At 43.9% G+C, this 20,496-nt stretch overlaps 1 protein-coding gene across 2 annotated transcripts in view; it reads left to right on the top strand.

Annotated features, from left to right (window-relative positions):
• The window catches only part of TIAM1 (TIAM Rac1 associated GEF 1), a 293,585-nt gene that overhangs the window by 12,510 nt on the left and 260,579 nt on the right, over window positions 1-20,496 (top strand). The window contains exon 2 of one of the 2 annotated variants that reach the window (XM_017956476.3): window positions 2,033-2,078. The gene's annotated coding sequence lies outside the window, so the exon portion shown is untranslated. Of the gene's footprint in view, window positions 1-2,032; window positions 2,079-11,634; window positions 12,516-20,496 lie in introns of those variants that run through there. The other variant, XM_009202371.4, reaches the window with a different exon arrangement.

Genomic DNA, 20,496 nt, shown 5'->3' with positions numbered 1-20,496 from the left:
TGGGAACTGTGTACTGTGCTATGAGGATGGCAGAGTTCTGCCTGCAGTGGGAATTTTGCAACGATAGCACAGCCACCATTTCTTTATGCGCTTGATCAGGTGTTTAGATAATTTGAAGTGTGATGGGAGAATAGAAAAGATGTGGGCTACGTCCCATGGCTATGTTATTTTTCATTTTTAGTGGAGTAAAGTTTTGTGGTGGTTTATTTAAGAAAAAGATTTTGACATTTTCTTCAGTAACACAAACCATTACCACTGTGTGGGAAAACTGACCAGGTCTCCCCCAGGCCCAGTTCATCCATAGTTCTTCATTCAGAAGGATGGCATAAAAAGACAGATTGTTTTACAATTTTCCATGCCTTTCTGAGAACAGGTGCTTCCTTTGTGAATTCGTTAGTGAATTTATGTGGTCATTTCAACCTAGTTTCAACTCTGGTTCTAAAGAACAAAGCCTTTTTTTTTTTTTTTTTGCCCTGAAGATTGACATTTGCTTGCAGAGATTAGGCACTTCCTGTGCCCCTGGGTCCCATTCTGCTGGTGCAGAGGGGAGGTTGGGAGGGGGTTGTAGAGGGGAGGTCAAAGGGAAGCCAACACATTGGTCCATGTTCATCCCATGGCAGTCGGAGGTGCTTGGAGCCTGTGCAAATCTACACAGGGGCAGGCTGAAGCTTGCTTAGAAGTTTATCAGGTATTCCATGGTTCATCCATTCTACAAGGTAACAGGGAAGAATTCTGCAGTTCCTTTGTTCCTGTAAATGGTTAGTGTGAGACCTGTTGCCTCTGCCCCTTCTCATTTTCCCGTTTTCCATGTCTTTCCTTCTGCCCTGGCAGACGGCAGCCCGGCATCTTCACATTCTGACTTCTGGAATGGAATGAAAGGGTTTCTTTCTGTATAGAGAGGTTTGTTTTACACAGAGCTGCCTTTGACTGGGAAGACTCCCCCTAACAGATTTGGATCATAACGTGTTGGCACCAAGCCAGGAAGGGTGGCCATAAATTGTAATTTGAATGAGGTTTCACCAACTCTTTGTCCTGTTATCTCATTTCTGGTGCGGGGATATTGGGAAACTTAAACCAAGAGCTGATTTGGTCAATGTGATTGTCATTATTTAAATTAGAAATGTTCATTTTGGGTGGCAGGTATCAAGATGTTTGTATATTGGTTTCTACTTTGTGAGTTTTTTTCCAAAGGAATTAAAATGGGAGGAAAAGAGGAGGAGAGAAGGAAGAGAGGAAGGAAGCTATTTGAAACATGGACCCTTAGCAGAGGATGCAAAAAGATCTGTATAGGAATTTGGCACTTGCTGTATGTGTGACTTTGGCCAACTTCTCTGCCTCAGTTTTTGCTATTTATAAAATGACACTTATAAATGGGCATGATAGTTCTTTGTTAAGAGATCATACCTCTTCAGAGCCAAACATAGTGCTTAGTATATAAAAGATACCTCGAAAATCTCAATTCCCTTTCATTACCTCTTTGATGTTGCATCTGAAGATCTGCAGCTAAATTGAACGCAGACCTTATCACTTCTAGGCTGGTCTGAATATAGGTCTTGCTAGAATGTTGTTCACTTAAATACAATGATACCACAGCGATCCTATGTCCTTTTGCTTTGGTTTCTTTCCACCAGCCTGGAGTGCAGTGGTGCCATCTCAGCTCACTGGAACCTCCACCCCAGGTTCAAGTGATTCTCCTGTCTCAGCCTCCTGAGTAGCTGGGATTACAGGCGTCTGCCATCAGGCCCAGCTAATTTTTGTATTTTTAGTAGAGGCGGGATTTCACCATGTTGACCAGGCTGTTCTCGAGCTCCTGACGTCAAGTGATCCACCCACCTTGGCCGCCCAAAGTGCTGGGATTACAGGCGTAAGCCACTGCACCTGGCCCGATATTTAGTTTTATATTAATATTGTTAAATATAATATGTGATTGTTATAATTGCTAATGTAATTAATATTATATAATATTTTATATTATTATATCATATTAAACATTTTATATATATATATATATATTTTTTTTGTATTTATTGAGGACCAACTGAGAGCCAGACAGTGTTTCGGGAGCTACAGTGGGGCAGGTAAGAGAATAGACATGGAGAGGGTGGTGGGTGTCTGTTTTAGACAGGGTGGTCTGGGGATCCTTCTCCCAGGAGGTGTGATCCTGAGATCTGCATGGAGGGAGAGACCCCATGGAAATCCGGAGAAAGAACATTCCAGGCAGAGGGACCTGCGAATGCGTTGAAGATTGGCAGGAGGCATGTGTGGGAAAGGCGGGAATGGGGCAGGCACGGAGGTCACAGCCCAAGTCACCTGCAAGAACGAGGTTCTGGTGTGGATTTTGGGCAGTAGGAATCGGCATAAGTTGAACCACAAAACAAGCCCCTGTACTCTTAAGAGACTTTGTTAGATGTGTTTTGCAGAGAAGATGGAAAATAATAGTGTATCTGTTACTTTGATTACAATTCCCATCATATAATAATTAACTGCCAGCTGTAATTATAGGACTTCCTCTAATTTAGTTTAGCACTCTGGGGACCTCCGTTAGCTTATATCCCAATCAATGTCACAGCCATTACGGAGGAAAAAAGCCATGTTCCTGTTGAATTTTAAATCTAGAGGGAGAATGATGCACCCATTTGCTAGACATGCCTTATTTTGTTTTCGCTCCTTATTTTCTTTCTGTTCTGGCCCTCCCTGCTGGCCTGCTGTTTCAGGCATGTACATGTTGTTTCCTAATTAGCATAGATTTTTCACAGATAGCTGTTCATGAATTCCATGCATCTCACGTCCTTTTAGTAACCTCCCCAATTTATAAAGCAAAAATTTTCACCTGACAGCCAGGGGGAACGCATGTGTTCCCTCCCCAAGATAGATGTTTTAGTCAATATTTATTCTCTTGTCTAGCACCTTTTACTACCCCCATGCCCTCTGTGTAAGTTCATTTATGTGGAGAAGTGTAACGCAATCTGCTTTCTCAGTTGGAGAGAACAATACATTCTCTTGTGGCAGAAAATGCAAGGTTGGCCCTCCTCTTCGCCTCTGTGGCGTATCTGGTGATTGGCTGTGTTTGGATGACCTCGGCTTCCGAGGGCCCCTCTTGTCCAATTTTCTCTGCTGCTCTGGTGGCAAAAGCCGTCCTTACTGTCACATGGCTGCAGCGGCACCGTGTCCCCAGTGGACTGCTTCTCTCTGGAGGCAAGCAGTGATCTGTGTGTGGGGCCATTTGTCACTTCTCTAGAAGTAGCTCCCTGAGACATAGTGACATCTCCAGAGAGCTCCACTTACTAGTTTTGCTCTCCTCCACCTCTTCTTTTTTTTTTTGGAGACAGAGTCTCACTCTGTTGCCCAGCTGGAGTGCGGTGGCGCGATCTCAGCTCACTGCAACCTGTGCCTCCTGGGCTCAAGCAATTCTGGTGCCACAGCCTCAGAGTAGCTGGGACTACAGGCACGTGCCACCATGTCTGGCTAATGTTTGTATTTTTGGTAGATATGGGGGTTTCACTGTGTTGTCCAGGCTGGTCTTGAACTTCTGACCCCAAATGATCTGCCCACCTTGACCTCCCAAAGTGCTGGGATTACAGGTGTGAACCATCATGCCCAGCCCCACTTACTAGTTTTGTGATAATGCTTGTAGCTCGTGGGTAGCAACTGGAATCGCTTCATACCATGGAAGAAGAAAGCAAGGCTGTGGGCAAGGAGGTGGAGAGAATGGTTGCCCACTGCTGTCAGGCAAGAGGCCATAAACATGAGCCCTGTGTGTTTGCTCTGGCTCCTCTGGCTGTGTGTGTGTGTGTGTGTGTGTGTGTGTGTGTGTGTGAGAGAGAGAGAGAGAGAGAGAGAGAGAGAGAATGAGTAGATTTTCATTTTTAGAGCAGTTTTAGGTGGCCAGCCAAATTGGGTCGAAAGCACAGAGAGTTCCCATACACCCCTTCCTCCCTCACTCCCGGTCCACCTCCCGCACCATAACATCCTGCCCCAGACTGGTGCATTTTTTTATAAACAGCAAACCAATGTTCAACTGTCATCACCACCCAGAGTTCATCGTTTACACTGGGCTTCACTCTTGCTGTTGTACCTTCTGTGCAGTTGGACAAATGTATAATGATGTGTGTTCACCACATAGTATCCCACAAAATTGGTTTCACTGCTCTAAAAATCTTTTGTGCTCTGCCTGTTCATCCCTCCTTTCCCCCACCCCTGGCAACCACTGCTCTTGTTACTGTCTCTATCGTTTTACCTTTTCCAGGATGTCATGTAGTTGGAGTCGTACAGTGTGTAGCTTTTTCAGATGGGCCTCTTTCACTTAGTAATATGTATCCAGGGTTCTTCCATATTTTTCTGTGGCTTGCTAGCTCATTTTTTCTTAGTGCCGGATAATATTCCTTTGTGTGATATACCATTGATTATCCCTTCACCTACTGAAGGACATTGTGGCTGCTTCTGAGTTTTAGCAATTATGAATAAAATTGCTATAAGCATTCACATGCGGGTTTTTGTATACACACAATATAAATATAAATGTATATTTACATAATATATAAATGAGTTTTATTTGTTTCTGATTATGAAAAAACATGTGCTTTATTATATAACATTTGGAAAATATTAAAAAAGAAGAAAATCTTTAAGAATCAGTATGAGTCTATTTATTAATTTAATGTAATAAGGTACATGAAATCAGAACTCTCCTGGAAATGCAGGCCATATGGTTATTATATAGTGTAACAGTCAGTGGTAAAGTCAGGAAAGACTTAGGGCGTTCCAAGTGCTGGTTCTGTTTCTATTAAAACCACTTCTTAAGTGACGTTTTATGATACTCCACATTCAAACAAACACTCTCAGCTTTAGAAAATGGCTAAGTTAAAAGTCCTCACAAACAACTGAAGTCCAAGGAGGTACCGAATTTCTTCTCTTAAAAAATTCAGATATACTTTAGCCATGGTTCTCAGTGGTGGTGGAGGGGATTCCCGACATTCATGTGGAATCCAGCAGTTCGGACACACACAGGTTTTATAAGGCACAATATGACTGCATTCACCTCTGGGAGCCTTCGTGTCTCTTGGGCATGTTCTGGGTGCAGAGGTAGAGGATGCTGCTGGGGAGGACAGGGTGGTGTTGAGCTCATGGAATAGTAATGCCTCAAAAGCAGCCTCAGAAGTGGACGTCAGTGGACAGCCTGTTGCATTTCATTTTTCATTTTTAAGAATTCTGGCAAAGTACTGTGTTAATCCATTTTTCAACGCTATAAAGCAATACCTGAGGCTCGGTAATTTATAAAGAGAGGGCCGGGCGCAGTAGCTCATGCCTGTAATCCCAGCACTTTGGGAGGCCAAAGCAGGCGAATCACTTGAGGTCAGGAGTTCGAGACCAGCCTGGCCAACATGGTGATAGCCTGTCCTAACTAAAAATACAAAAATTAGCCAGACATTGTGGCGGGCACCTGTAGACCCAGCTACTCGGGAGGCTGAGGCAGGAGAATCTCTTGAGCCCAAGAGGTGCAAGTTTCTGTGAGCTGAGATCGTACCACTGCACTGTAGCTGGGTGACAGAGTGAGACTCAGTCTCAAAAAAAAAAAAAAAAAAAACCAGAAGAGAGGTTTATTTGACTCATGGTTCTGTATAAGCAAGGCACCAGTATCTGCCTGGCTTCCGTGAGGCCGCAAGAAGCTTTTACTCATGGCAGAAGATGAAGGGGGAGCAAGCATGTCACATGGTGAAAAGGAACAAGAGAGAGTGTAGGAGGTGCCAGTCTCTCTTAAACAACCCACTCGTGCTTGAACTAATAGAGCAAGAACTCACTCATGACTGCAAGCGTGGCACCAAGCCATTCCTGAGGGATCTGCCCCCATGACCAGAACGCCTGCTACCAGGTCCCACCTCCAATATTGGAGGTCACATTTCAATATGGGATTTGGAGGAGACAAATGTCTACAGTGTATCAGGTATTGAAGATCATTTTCAGCACTTTTTTTTTTTTTTTTTTTGGAGACAGAGTTTCACTCTTGTTGCCCAGGCTGGAGTGCAGTGGTGCCATCTCAGCTCACCATAACCTTCACCTCCCGGGTTCAAGCAATTCTCCTGCCTCAGCCTCCCGAGTAGCCGGGATTACAGGCGCCTGCCACCACGCCCGGCTAATTTTGTCATTTTTACTAGAGACGGGGTTTCACCATGTTGGTCAGGCTGGTCTCAAACTCCCGACCTCAGGTGATCCGCCCGCCTTAGCCTCCCAGAGTGCTGGGATTACAGGTGTGAGCCGCTGCACTCAGCCTCATTTTCGGCTTTTTAGCAAGGCAGACAATACCAAATCAACCTAAAAATACCATCTTTTCATGGCTTCTGAGAATGAGAGTACAGATGCTCATCAGTTTACAATGAGGCTACGACTCAGGAAACCCATTGTAAGTTGAAAATACCTTAAGGTGAAAATACATTTAATACACTTAATTTACCGAACATCCTAGCTTAGCCTAGCCTACCTTAAATGTGCTCAAACGCTTACATTAGCCTACAGTTAGGCAGAATTATCTAACACAAAGCCTGTTTTATAACAAAGTGTTGAGTATCTGATGTAATGTATTAAGTACTGTACTGAAAGTGAAAAACAGCATGGGTGTATGGGTACTTAAAGTATGATTTCTGCTGAATGCTTATTGCTTTTGTGCCATTGTAAAGTCAAAAACTGTAAGTCGAACCTTCCTAAATCAGGTACTCTTTTTATATATCTAGCAGCTTTTAATTAAAAAAAAAAAAAGGCATTTATGATCTCTTTTTGGTGGAAGAAAGCAGGCCTATGGGCAAGAATACAAATGAAGGCGCATATAACCTTTGTCTGGATATATAAAAGGTGTTGTAAGTCAAGCTAACAAATTGTAAAATAAAACGTATTCTCCTACCTTGACAAATAGACTTTCCATTGTTCGTTTATTTATTTTTTGTTGTTGTTTTAGACAGAGTGTTGCTCTATCACCCAGGCTGGAGTGCTGTGGTGCAATCTTAGCTCACTGCAACCTCCACCTCCTGGATTCAAGCGATTCTCCTACCTCAGCCTCTTGAGTAGCTGGGATTATAGGCGCCTGCCACCATGCCCAGCTAATTTTTGTATTTTTAGTAGAGCCACGGTTTTGCCATGTTGGCCAGGCTGGTCTCGAACTCCTGACCTCAGGTGATCCACCTACCTCGGCCTCGCAAAGTGTTAGGATTACAGGGGTGAGCCACTGTGCCCGGCCTAGACTTTCTTTTGTTTTTTTTTTTGTTGTTGTTGAGACGGAGTCTCGCTCTGTCCCCCAGGCTGGAGTGCAGTGGGGTGATCTTGGCTCACTGCAAGCTCCGCCTCCCGGGTTTATGCCATTTCCTGCCTCAGCCTCCCGAGTAGCTGGGACCACAGGCGCCCACCACAGCACCCGGCTAATTTTTTGTATTTTTTAGTAGAGACGGGGTTTCACCGTGGTCTCGATCTCCTGACCTTGTGATCCGCCCGCCTCGGCCTCCCAAAGTGCTAGGATTACAGGGGTGAGCCACCGCGCCCGGCTAGACTTTCATAATGACTTGGAAAGCTAGATTCAGAGTTATAATGGTCAGACTCCTTAGAATACCATGTGGGATCGTAAGGTAGGGGAAAGCCGGCCCCAGCCATGACCCTTCCTTATCCTCCCACCCCTGGCTCCATCTTGGACCATGAAAGGTTTTGTGGACACAACAGCGTATACAAAGAAGCCTCCTCTAAAATCCCCCCCAAGAGCTGCCCTCGGGCCTATGAGTGCACATGTAGTATTGTCCACTACCTTGGGAGGTCAGAACTAAGAAAGAGCCCCTAGAGGGCCTGGACGTGGACATTGGGTCCAAGGTGCCCTGGTATCTTCTAGAAAGGTATCTGCTTGTCTGCCCGGGAATCCTTGCCCCTTTAAGAAGGGGCGTGGCTGGTAGAAGGCCAGACAAGTCCCTTTGATGTGAGTGCCCAGGTCTGACTAGGAATCTTTGAATGCTAGTCTGGTTTTGATCTTGGAAAAGCTAGTCATCACTTTCAGCATGAAGAAAGGAGAACGAGAAGCCTCCATTTGGAATGTATTAGAATTCAGCAGCATGCAATTAAAAAGTTGTTTTTAATGGGTGACCATCAGTGTTTCCTGGCATAGGTTCATTTAAAAAGCTCTGGGCTTGATCAAATGGCAAAATATACAATATATTTACACAAGGTGGTTTGTTTTTGTTTTCAGACTTTACTTTTCAAGAACCATAATGAAGTTTTGATTAAAAACTGTCAGTCTTTGGTCCCATGGATCATGGCTGTCTTCTGGGCTGATACGATGTTTCACCTCCTGGAATCTTGTCTGGTGGCCTTCTTCCTGCTCGTAACATCTGTGATTGCACAGGTGCTCCTGCATTATTACTTCTTACTTCTAAGGGGATGCTGATGAGAAGAGCTAATGTAATTTCAATACATAGGAAAAGGCAAAGCCAAGATCAAGTTTAAATTGGAAGATACTATCTTAAAGGGTACGATAGTGAAGTGAACGTGTATACTGGCAAATCACTTGTCATTTTTGATAACAGTAATACAGAAGTTTTACAACTTGTCCATTAGTGAGATTCTCAAATTGCTTTAGAGAATAGAGAAAAACAAGCAAGTTGGAGTACTGAGGTTCTGTTCTTCCGGTGATTGGAGAGAATTTAAATAATACCTTGTTTTTACATCATTAATTATTTAATCAAAACTGAAAACATTATGCCCATAATACTGCATCCACAAAGTGGGTACTGAGGAATGAATGAATGTAAATTCTCCAAACATCTCTCATATCTCATTCTTGCTTAAGAAAGTATTTGTGCTTTCTAAAAAATTCCTCTGATAGATTTTTTAAAAGTATATCTTTAAAATGAGGAATCCATACTGAAAAGTGATATGTTCCAAGGCTTCTTCCCACCACTGGAAATATTCCTGATTACTGAATGTAATGAAATAAATTTGTCATGTTGGACATAATGTGTGGTGGAGTGCAGAATGAAGAGCCCAAAACCCCGAGTGGAGGCTTGACGTTTATAGTTATAAATATGTACTTTAGGAATTGATTTATATAGAAAAATACCAGGGCTAAGATGGATAAATTGAAGCTTGTTCTCACTAAGTAGTTTAGACAGTTCATCAAATATTGGTTAAAATCTTTCTCTCTCTGGAGATCGAAAATAAGAGATTAAATGGCAGTGTCCCATGCATGGGACTCTGATTGTCTCGCTGACCAGTCTGTTCATATGAATATAAATGTAGTTGGGCAGCCTGTGTGTGCCTGGTGTGTAGCACGTGGCTCAGCAACTCAGCCGACCACTGCCTTGTTTCGTTACTTAGGCTAAGAATAGACTTTATGGTTTTAAATGGTTGGGGAGCCTGGGGGCGGTGGCTTACGCCTGTAATCCTAGCATTTTGGGAGGCTGAGGCAGGCAGATCACCTGGGGTCAGGAGTTCCAGACCAGCCTGGCCCACATGGCAAAACGCTGTCTCTATTAAAAATACTAAAATTAGCTGGGTGTGGTGGAAGGCACCTGTAATCCCAGCTACTCGGGAGACTGAGGCAGGAGAATTGCTTGGACCCAGCAGGCGGAGGTTGCAGTGAGCTGAGATCACGCCACTGCACTCCAGCCTGGGTGACAGAGAGAGCCTCCGTCTCAATAAAATAAAATAAAAATAATAAAAAAAAAGGTTGGGGAAAATATCCTAAGAAGAATAATGCTTTGTGATATGGGAAAGTTACATGAAATTCAAATGTCAGCATCCATGAGTAAAATTTTATTGGAATGTAGCCACACCCATTCTTGTACGTATTGCCCGTGGCTTGTTTCATGCTCCAGTGGTGGAGTTGAGTGCTTGTGACACAGACCTTATGGCCAGGAAGGCCTAAAATGTTTACCATCTGGCCCTTTGCAGAGAAAGTTTTCTGAACCCTGGCTTAGCAGAGTCAGTGCTTGTTGCTGCTGGCAGCCTGTGGTCCTCCCTCTTTTCCCCTTGTCTTCTTGCTTTTACCTTAAATTTGTGTTGAATTTTAGTGATAGGTAACGCTTCTGTTGAGTGCTTACTATTTTTAATTTATTCAATTCTCATATGAACTCTGTGATGTAAATTCAATTATTATCCCCATTTTACAGATGAAGAAATTGAGGCATAAAAACATAAGCAGCAGGGCTTAATGTCTAGCCTCCTGGCTCCCTCCACTTTCCCCGTTTTTATTTTTATTTTTTATTTTTTAAGAGACAAGGTTTTGCTCAGTCACCCAGGCTGGAATGCAGTGGCATTATCATAGCCTCCAAGTCCTCGGCTCAAATGATCCTCCTGCCTCAGCCTTTTGAGTAGCTGGGACTGTAGGTGTGCATCACCATGCTTGGCTTTTATTTTATTTTAATTTTTTTGTAGAGATGGGGTGTTGCTTTATTGCCCAGACTGGTCTTGAACTCCTGGTCTCAAGTGATCTTCCTGCCTCAAAAAGTGTTGGGATTATAGGCGTGAGCCACCATGCCCTGCTCTGCACTTTCTCTTGACCACCCTGTCCCCTGTGTCTTGGAGATCAACTTCTGGCATTTGTACCCTTCTTTATCAGATTCACCATATTCACATAAGAGGTGTATGTGTACGTGTGTGTGTGTGTGTGTGTGTGTGTGTGTGTATTAGGGTATTCTTGCATTGGATAAAGAAATACCTAAGACTGGGTAATTTATAAAGAAAAGGGCTTTAATTGGCTCGTCATTTTGCAGACAGTACAAGTAGCTTTTTGCTGGCATCTGCTAGGCTTCTAGGGAGGCCTCAGGAAATCTATAATCATGGTGGAGAGTGAAGGGGGAACAGGCATGTCACATGGTGAAAGCCTGAGCAAGAGAGGGAGAGAAGGTGCCACACACTTTTTTATTCTCTCATGAGAACTCACCATTCACAGAAGTCGTGCTCGCGCAGCCTGCGTGCTCGCAGCAGGCACCAGGCTCCAGGCCCCCTCAGGGCCACTGGGAAGAGGTGACTTCACTCTATACACCTGGCCCTGGGGAAGGTGCACCTGGGAGAGACCCACACACTGCTGCTGCCGGCTTCCCTCCAGGTCCACCTCCTCCCCCAGTGACGCTCACCATGGGCCCCCACGCATGGCTACCTGGCACCAACTCACTGAGCCACCCACCACTGGGGCTGGCACCCTGCGCCTTGGACCAGTGTCTGCAGCTGTGGAGAGAAGTCCCTGGTCTTCCCCTTCATCCTCGCTGGCTGCCTCCACGGGACAAGGACCGATTCTGACACAGGTTCCTGTTTTCCCCTTCCCGACATCGTCAGAAGACGGCGTCCCTGCACACCATCCATATACAGACCCTCCTTGAAAAAAGACAGAGGCCAGGCTCGGCGGCTCATGCTGTAATCCCAGCACTTGGGGAGGCTGAGGTGGGCGGATCATTTCAGGTCAAGAGTTAGAAACCAGCCTGCCCAACATGGAGAAACCCTGTCTCTGCTAAGAATATAAAAATTATCTGGGCTGGGTGGTGGGCGCCTGTAGTCCCAGCCAGTCAGGAGGCTGAGGCAGGAGAATTGGTTGAACCCGGGAGGCAGATCTTTCAGTGAGTTGAGATGGTGCGCCTGCACTCTAACCTGGGTGACAAGAGGGAAACCCTGTCTCAACCACCCCCCGCACCAAAAAAAGAATAAATTTCTACAAACGCCCTGTACTGAGCTTCAGTCTGCCCTCAGGGTGGGACAGGGTTTCCTCACATCTCTGGGAGAAGAGAAGGCTGTGGCCACCTGGGGGGCCCAGGGTGGTGGGTCTGGCATGTGGTGACACAGCTAAGAGAGCAGGTACCGGAAGTTCTAAGAGGTGCTTAGACAAGAGCTGGTGCCGGGCCACAGGTGCCCAGCCCAGCGGGGCCATTCCACAGCAGATAAAGCTCAGGACGTCAAAAACACCCTGGACACCAAGGCAGAAACCAAGGACCTTCCGCAGGCAAATAAGCACCCAGCATCCATTCCGGCTGTCAATGCCCCTGTATCTTGTAGTTATTCTTTTAATAATAACAAAAGCCGTTTATGGATTCCATCTAGAAGGAAAACCTTGTTTCAGTCACCTCTCTCTGGCTGTTACTTTCCTTCCACCTTCTCCCTCCCTAGAATGTGTGTGCCTGGCCTATCCTCCCTGGGCCATAGCTGTGGCGCATGTTGCACACGTGCACAGGCACAAGGATGTCTTTGGGTCCCTTGCCCTGCAGTTTCCAGGGGTCTCTGCTCCGAGTTCCCGAGCAGGCCCCTCAGGGAGAAATAGCCTCACATGGAATATGGGTGTCTCAGCGGCCCGTCTGGAAGGGCTGCGGCAGTTCCCCCATGTCTCCAGGTAGCCACTTACCTCCTGAGCTTAGACACCTTTGCACATGGTTGCATTTCTTTAGTCAACTGTGGGTCTTTCGGTGTGGGTTTGATTTTGCTTTTGCTTTTCTAGGTGAGATTTCCCAACTGCATCCTCAGAAGCTCTGGGCATGCCAGAGGACCCCCAGAACCAAGAAGGGAGGGTGAGTGGGTCTCCATTCCCTGAGAAGCCAGGGGCAGAGTGGGATGGGGGAGACCAGGAGCAGAGTTGAGCATCACAGAAGCCAACACAGGTCTCTGTTTAGCACCTGTGCCAGTGCTGCGGGCCCAGGGAAACAGCCCCATTTCATCACAACCCCTCTCAGGGCCTCAAGACGGCTGGCGCGGGCTGCTGGCAGGAGAGGGATGTCCTGTCCCTGGCGGCCACTCCACAGAGCATACCCCAGCATCTGCCACTGCCTTCGCCCTTGCTTTGACCTTGAAGTTAGCTCTCTTAGAGTCTAACTTTGGTTCATTTCTGCATAGATACAATAGAAGATTTATTTGTTAAAAATGTTTATTATATATAACATATTAATATCAGTATAAATAACATTAATATACCATCAATTAAGGTATCGATATATAAATAAATTAATATAATACCAATTAATATATAATTATATAATATATAATTAATATATATAATATATAAATATATATTAAACATTTTAATTTTAAATCAAATATTAAAAATATATATACATATTTGTTCATAAGATTTATGTTTTAAACCGCTGGTGTAGAGTGCCTTTTTTTTTTTTTTTTTAAATCTTCCAGTGCAGTATATTTTTTAAAGCACAAAATTGGTGCCAAGACTGGGTGAGGAATATACATTTCCCTCTTATTATTTTGTAGTTTTGGGACCTTACCTGTAAGACTCTTAAAGATTTTCCTCCCTCCTATTTCAGGGTGGGTCACGTTCTGGTGAATGTTTCACTTGTACAGATCCTAGCTTATTGCCTTGACCCAGCCATCCCCACAGACACTGGGTGACTCTCTGGCTCTCCCTGTGTCTCCCACCCCAAAATGCCTTGGGACCCTCGACCCCACCCTTCTTTTGTACCAGCCTTGTGGCTTGTATGGTTTTGAAACTCCCATTCTATTTTATGATGGTTGATTATAATTATTAACCTAATAAAGTTTGTTTTTAAAAAATCTGTGTCTGTCTGTAAAGAACTCACTATTGAAAGGACAGCATTGCCTGGTCAAATGGTGAAACCCTGTCTCTATTAAAACTACAAAAAATTAGCCAGGCATGGTGGCAGGTGCTTGTAATCCCAGCTGCTTGTGAAGCTGAGGCAGGAGAATCGCTTGAACCTGGGAGGTAGAGGTTGCAGTGAACCTAGATCACGCCATTGCTTTTCAGCCTGGGCAACAAGAGTGAAACTCTGTCTCAAAAAAAAAAAAAAAGACAGCATGAAGCCATGTGGAATCTGTTCCTGTGACCCAAACACCTCTCGCTAGCCCCCATCTCCAACTGTGGGGATTCCATTTCAACAAAAGATTTAGAGGGGACAGCATTCAAATCATGTCAGTGTGTGTGTGCTTGTGTGGGTGTGAGGTTACTTTACCTAGTCCTGATGTCATGGGCTTAATGTGCTGCTAATACATTTTTTAATACACATTGAAAAATAATTATAACTATAAAGATTAAACATGGTTTTCCATGTACCACTAAAAACGGTTTCCTGTTCCATTAGTGGTATGTGTAGCGCTTGTGTGCAACCCTCTTGGGTCTCCACTCACAGCTCTTGACCTATTTGTGGGACTTAAGGTAAGATATTTGTGGATTCTGGTTTTTAAATTTAAAGCAAACTCAAGCTGTATGACCCTGAAGTATAAGAGACGATACAGAATAATTTAAGGAGGTGGGGAAAGCTTTCTTTCTTTTGTTTTTTTAGAAACAGGTCTTGCTTTGTCACCCAGGCTGGAGTGCAGTGGTGCGATCATAGCTCACTATAGCCTCAAACTACTGTGCTCAAGCAATTCTCCCATCTCAGCTTCCTGAGTAGCTGGGACTACTAATGTGTGCCGCCATGCTAGCTAATTAAAAAAAAGAAAGATTTTTTTGTTTTTTGTAGAGATGGGGTCTTGCCATGTTGCCCGGGCTGGTCTTGACCTCTTGACTGCAAGCAATTCTTCTGCTTTGGCCTCCCAGGAAAAACATTTTTAATTTGGGTCCCTTCCCCCTTGATCTTTGACATTCCTTTTTTCATTTGATGGTGTGTTTGCTTGAATACTTCTATTTCCAAGGCCTCTTCAGATGTTATATATTTCCTTGAGTATCTTAATTGCCTTATTCGTTCATTAAACTTACGAGGTGTCCAGTTCCCTGCTTGAGACTGGAAGCACATCTCTGAACGCCGCAGGATATGTGGCCCCAGAGTGCGTTACAAGAATATGGTCATCAGCCAGCAAATGTCTTCACCTGCTCTACTTAGATTTTAGCAATTTGCATTGCTCCTGAGGTGCTCGATTGCATATGATAATTTCAACACAGCAGGTCCCAGCAGATAGAGGAGCAGCTGTCAGATCAAGAAACCTGTCCATTGGCCCAGATTGTTCTGATGATTTGCAGCATAACCTTGGAAGCGCCGTTTCATTTTCCGTTCCAGGTTTTCACTCTGGAAAGTGGAGAATAACAGCAAATGAAGCTGGTCTTAAAGAAATCAGGTGCCCCACGTACTGTAATGAGCTCTGCTTTTCATTTCTCATGCCTGCCTTATTGACATGGACATGTCCTGTTGGTGTGTAACCTTATGTAGTAGATAGATACAAGCTATGAAGATACACATATGCAGTGTGATACCTGCAGTGTGATGTAGATACAGGAGGTTTTCTTTCCGAGGCATATCAGGAATTGTCCCTGGAAATGACAGCCTGAAAGAGATAGGTGTGCAGTGTTGGTGGACAAGGCCGGTATCAGTTTGGTGAATCTGTGAAAGCCCATTTTGAGCCTGTTTGTAAGGCTGAGTGAAAGAACTGTTGAAGTGTGAAGAGGTGCCTGGGAAAGGACTCAACCTGCCAACTTTTGAGTTCCTGGGGAGTGGGATGTAGCCTAGGGTCGGGCACATAATAGGTGTTCACTGAACATCATTTTGCACAATCCTTGTAATACTTAGTGGCCCCTGTCTCTGAGAGAATCACTGTATGTTTAGATCGTGACAGGGCTGGGATTAAAAGCGTTCCTCTTTTAAGTATTCTGAATTTATGAAACTATTATGTTTTACAGTTTTTTTTTTTTTGAGAAGGAGTCTCGCTTTGTTGCCCAGTGTGGATTGCAGTGGCACAATCTCCGCCCACTGCAACCTCCGCCTCTTGGGTCCAAGTGATTCTCCTGCCTCAGCCTCCCGAGTAGCTGGAATTACAGGCGCCCACCACCACGCTAGGCTAATTTTCATAATTTTAGTAGAGACGGGGTTTCACCTTGTTGGCCAGGCTGGTCTCAAACTCTTGACCTCAGGTGATCTGCCCTTTTCGGCCTCCCAAAGTGCTGGGGTTACAAGTGTAAGCCACCATGCCTGGCCTATGTTTTACACTTTTAAAAGATATTGATAATATTCAGACATCTAGTTTAAACATAAGTGCATAATGGTAATTCGCCAAGGTGAAATTGATTACTTTTCCATATTGAAGGCACAAAAGCGTATTTCTTGAACCAATAATGTCACGTCGGTGGTTCTTTTACACTAGAATCACATGCTTTCATTAATTTTTTTAGTTTGTTGCCATGTCTTTTGTAGCAAAGACCTTGACTTTTGTGATCTCATTTAAAATATCACCAATTGACTGACATGTTAAAAAAATCTGTTTATAAACTGTCAAAAGATAAAGCATAGGTACTTCAATCCTCTCATTCAGTGTGCTACATCCGTCTCATTAATTGCCTTTTCAGAGAGCAATGTCATTGGAGGTAATCAGTCTTTTGGAAAAAAAAAACAGACCAAAGAGTTGTCAGGAGGTTGTTTGGCTCTGAGATAATTCATTTCTTGCTTTCTTTCATAAGATACATAGGAATGTGGTAGCTAATGATCAGAAATGTGGAAATTGGAAATTGAAATTTATGTACTTGATCCTTGTACCTTGGTCAAAATATATAATCAATCTCTCTGCTTTTCATTTTCTTCTACCTTTATGTTCTAGACAGGGCGTAAATCTCAAGTCATGCCTTTTGTCACCTATGATTTTAGCCAATGGTTTCTACATTACCTTGTGGTTTTTCATACGGATATACAGTGTGCTGATAATCGTTGAAACATCTAGCCCCGGGGTCTCTGGTGTTTGGATAAGAGTTAGCAAAAGCATATTGCATGGGAGACGTGCTTATCATTTTGTTCCTTTCCTTCCCTCTTTTCATTCTCTAATTCAAGAATTTCCGCTTGACCCAGTTTAAATGTCTTCTGCACAAATCTCTCCTCATAATGCTTTATTGGTCTTTGTCTTAGGCAGTTTGAACTGCTGTAAAGAAATACCACAAACAGGTCAGCTTAATCCACAAACTTATTTCTCACAGTTCTGAAGGTGAGGAAGTCCAAGACCAAGGTCCCTGCTGATTGGGTTCCTGGTTTGAAGACAGTCTCCTCTCTCTCTCTATCCTAACATGGCAGAGAGAGAGGATCTCTCTAGTGTCTGTTCTTTTTGTTTTTTATTTTTGAGACAGGGTCTTACTCTGTCACCCAGACTGGAGTGCAGTGGTGTGATCATGACTCACTGCAGCCTCGACCTCCCAGCCTCAGGTGATCCTCCCACCACAACCCCCCAAGTAGTTGGGACTACAGGTGTGCACCACCATGTCTGGCTATTTTTTGTTTTCTTTGAGACAGAGTCTCACTCTGTTGCCCAGGCTGGAGTGCAGTGGCATGATCTCAGCTTACTGCAACTTCCACCTCCCACATTCAAGTGATTCCTGTGCCTCAGCCTCTCGAGTAGCTGGGAGTACAGGCATGTACCATCATGCCCAGCTACGTTTTGTATTTTTAGTAGAGGTAGGGATTCACCATGTTGACCAGGCTGGTCTCAAACTCCTGGGCTCAAGTGATCCACCTGCCTCGGCCTCCCAAAGTGCTAGGATTACAGGTGTGAGCCACTGTGCCCGGCTGCTGCCTGGCTAATTTTTTTCTATTTTTTGTAGAGGTGGGGTTTCAGCATGTTGTCTAGGCTGGTAGTGTCTCTTCTTATAAGAGCATCAATACCATTCACGAGGACTCTACTCATGCCTAATCACCCCGCAAAGGCTCCACCTCCAAATACATCACCTTGGGGATTAGAATTTCAACATACGGATTTTTTGGGGACACAAATGTTCAGTCCATAGCATTCTTATTATTGCAGCACTAAACAGCTTGGTGTAATAATCTAATCGAAGAAAGGGGCTGTATTATCTGTGTCTTCTAGCAAGGTTTAGTATATTGCACACAAGTACTTGGTTTTGTTGTTGTTATTTATTTACTTATAAAGTTACTGTTCGAGTGCTGCACTGTGTCAGGTACTCACTCATCAGTGAAAGAAGCACTATTATTTTCCTCATCTTACATATAGAGAAGCTGGGGCTTGGAGGAGGATCCAAGGTCATTCAACATGTGAGTGAAGGGGTTGGGACTTAAACCTAGTTTCATTCCAAAGCCCCTGTCCCTAACCAATCTGGTACAATGCAAATTATATGGAATTAACTATATAAACTGCCTTATGAACGTTGTGGATATGTTAAATTTAGGATTTTGACCCACATTTTAATGAACTAAAAAAACTAGGGTATTGAGTCTATTCCTTTTCTTTATACTGTGGTAATAGATTAATTATCCTCTAATGGATTTTTTAAAAAACAGCTTTGTTGAACTATAATTCATACCCCTTCCAATTCATCCATTTAAAATGTACACTTCCATAATTTTATTTTATTTATTTTGTTTTATTTTTTGAGATGGAGTTTCACTCTTGTTGCCCAGGCTGGAGTGCAATGACGCGATCTTGGCTCACTGCAACCTCCACCTCCTGGATTCAAGTGATTCTCCTGCCTCAGCCTCCTGAGTAACTGGGATTACCGGCATGTGCCACCACACCCAGCTAACTTTGTATTTTTAGTAGAGACGGGGTTTCACTATGTTGGTCAGGCTGGTCTCAAACTCCTGACCTCAAGTGATCCACCCACCTCGGCCTCCCAAAGTGCTGGGATTACAGGCATGAGCCACTTATATTTATTGTTTGAGACAAAGTCTCACTGTTTTGCCCAGGCTGGAGTTCAGTGGCGTGATCTCACTGCAACCTCCACCTCTCAGGTTCAAGCGATTCTTATGCCCAGCCTCCCGAGTAGCTGAGATTACAGGTGTGCATCACCATGCCTGGCCAATTTTTTGCATTTTTAGTAGAGAGAGGGTTTCACCGTGTTGGTCAGGCTGATCTTGAACTCCTGAGTCAAATGATCCGCCTGCCTTAGCCTCCCAAAAGTGCTGGGATTACACGCATGAACCACCATACACAGCCAGTTCCATAATTTTAGTACATTTATAAAGTTTTGCTACCATCCTCAAAATTGTTTTTAGGACAGAAGAAACTCTGTACCCATTACCAGCCATCCATATTTCCCTCCAACTCTTCCTACCCAATCGCCAACCCCAACCATTTAATTTGTCTCCATAGATTTCCTGTTCTGGACATTTTATATAAAAGGAGTTATGCAGTATGGAGTCTTTTTTGACTGACTTCTTTCACTTGGCATGTTTTTGAGGTTCATCTTTGTTGTATCGTGTCTCAGTACTTCACTTCTTTTTATTGCTGAGTAATACTCTATTGTATGGCTGTACCATATTTTATTTATCCACTCATTAATTGATGGACATTTGGGTTATCTTTCTTTTTGGCTATTACAGCCAGTCCTGCTACGAAATATTTGTGTACAAGCTTTTGTGTGGACATACATTTTCACGTTTTTTTTCTTAGGGGCAGGGTCTTCTATTATCAATTTGGAGTCTAGAGTTACTTATAACTTGTCTAGAGTCCAACCTTGGGTGATTCTTTGGCTGGGGCACCATGCAGTGTTTTTGGAAGCAGAAATTATTCCTTGATATTATTTCATTAATGTCACCGTACCATCATCCCTTGGTATTTGTGGGGAATTGGATCCAGACCTCTGCTCCCCCACAGATACTAAAATCCATGGGTGCTCAAGTTCCTTATATAAAATAGTGTAGGTCAGGCGAGGCGGCTCATGCCTGTAATCCCCGCACTTTGGGAGGCTGAAGCGGGCAGATCACCTGAGGTCAGGAGTTCAAGACCAGCCTGGCCAACGTGACAAAGCCTTGTCTTTACTAAAAATACAAAAATTAGCCAGGTGTGGTGATGGGTGCCTGTAATCCCAGCTACTTGGGAGAGGGATTCAGGAGAATCGCTTGAACCCGGGTGATGGAGGTTGCAGTGAGCCAAGATCGTGCCACTGCACTCCAGCTTGGGCGACAGAGCGAGACTCCATCTCAGTTAAAAAACAAAACAAAACAAAATAGTATTTGCACAAAATCTATGCACGTTCTCCAGTATATTATAAGCAATCTCTAGATTACTTATAATACCTGATGCTATGTAAATAGTTGTTATACTGTATTGTTTAGGGAATAGTGACAAGCAAAACAAGCCTGTACATATGCAGTACAGATACGATACAACCATCTGTTTTTTCTTTTTAAAAACATTTTGGATCTGCAGTTGGTGGAACCCAGGGATGCAGAACCCATGGATACCGAAGGCCAACTCCCTTGGCCAGATTGTGTGGCAGCAAGTATAAGTGGGAAAAAGATGGACTTCGGGGAATCAGGGAAGCCAAGGAGAAGTGAGAGTACAATAGTTGAAAGCCTTGAGGGTTAAGATAACAAAATGCCCTTCGGAGAGCAGGGATCCTTGCGGATTTGAAGCAGGCTGGAACGGACCAAAGAAAGTTAATTACTGAATCAGCATCACACTGGCAGGACAGACTGCCCGATACCTTAATAGTAATTTGCAAGGTACCTTATGTGGGACACTCACTTTTTCTACCAGAATAGTTTCTATGTTAGATAGGACTCCTGTTTGCAAATAACATACATCAAGCCAAGATCATGTGAATTTTTTTTAAAGGAGGTTGGTGTTAGTATTTTATGAAGACACAAGGTGCCT

Source organism: Papio anubis, chromosome 4, assembly GCF_008728515.1.
Source record: "Papio anubis isolate 15944 chromosome 4, Panubis1.0, whole genome shotgun sequence".
In the NCBI taxonomy this organism is placed as follows: domain Eukaryota; kingdom Metazoa; phylum Chordata; class Mammalia; order Primates; family Cercopithecidae; genus Papio; species Papio anubis.
Note: the sequence above shows the minus strand (reverse complement) of the source record. Positions and strands in the feature narration are given on the sequence as shown.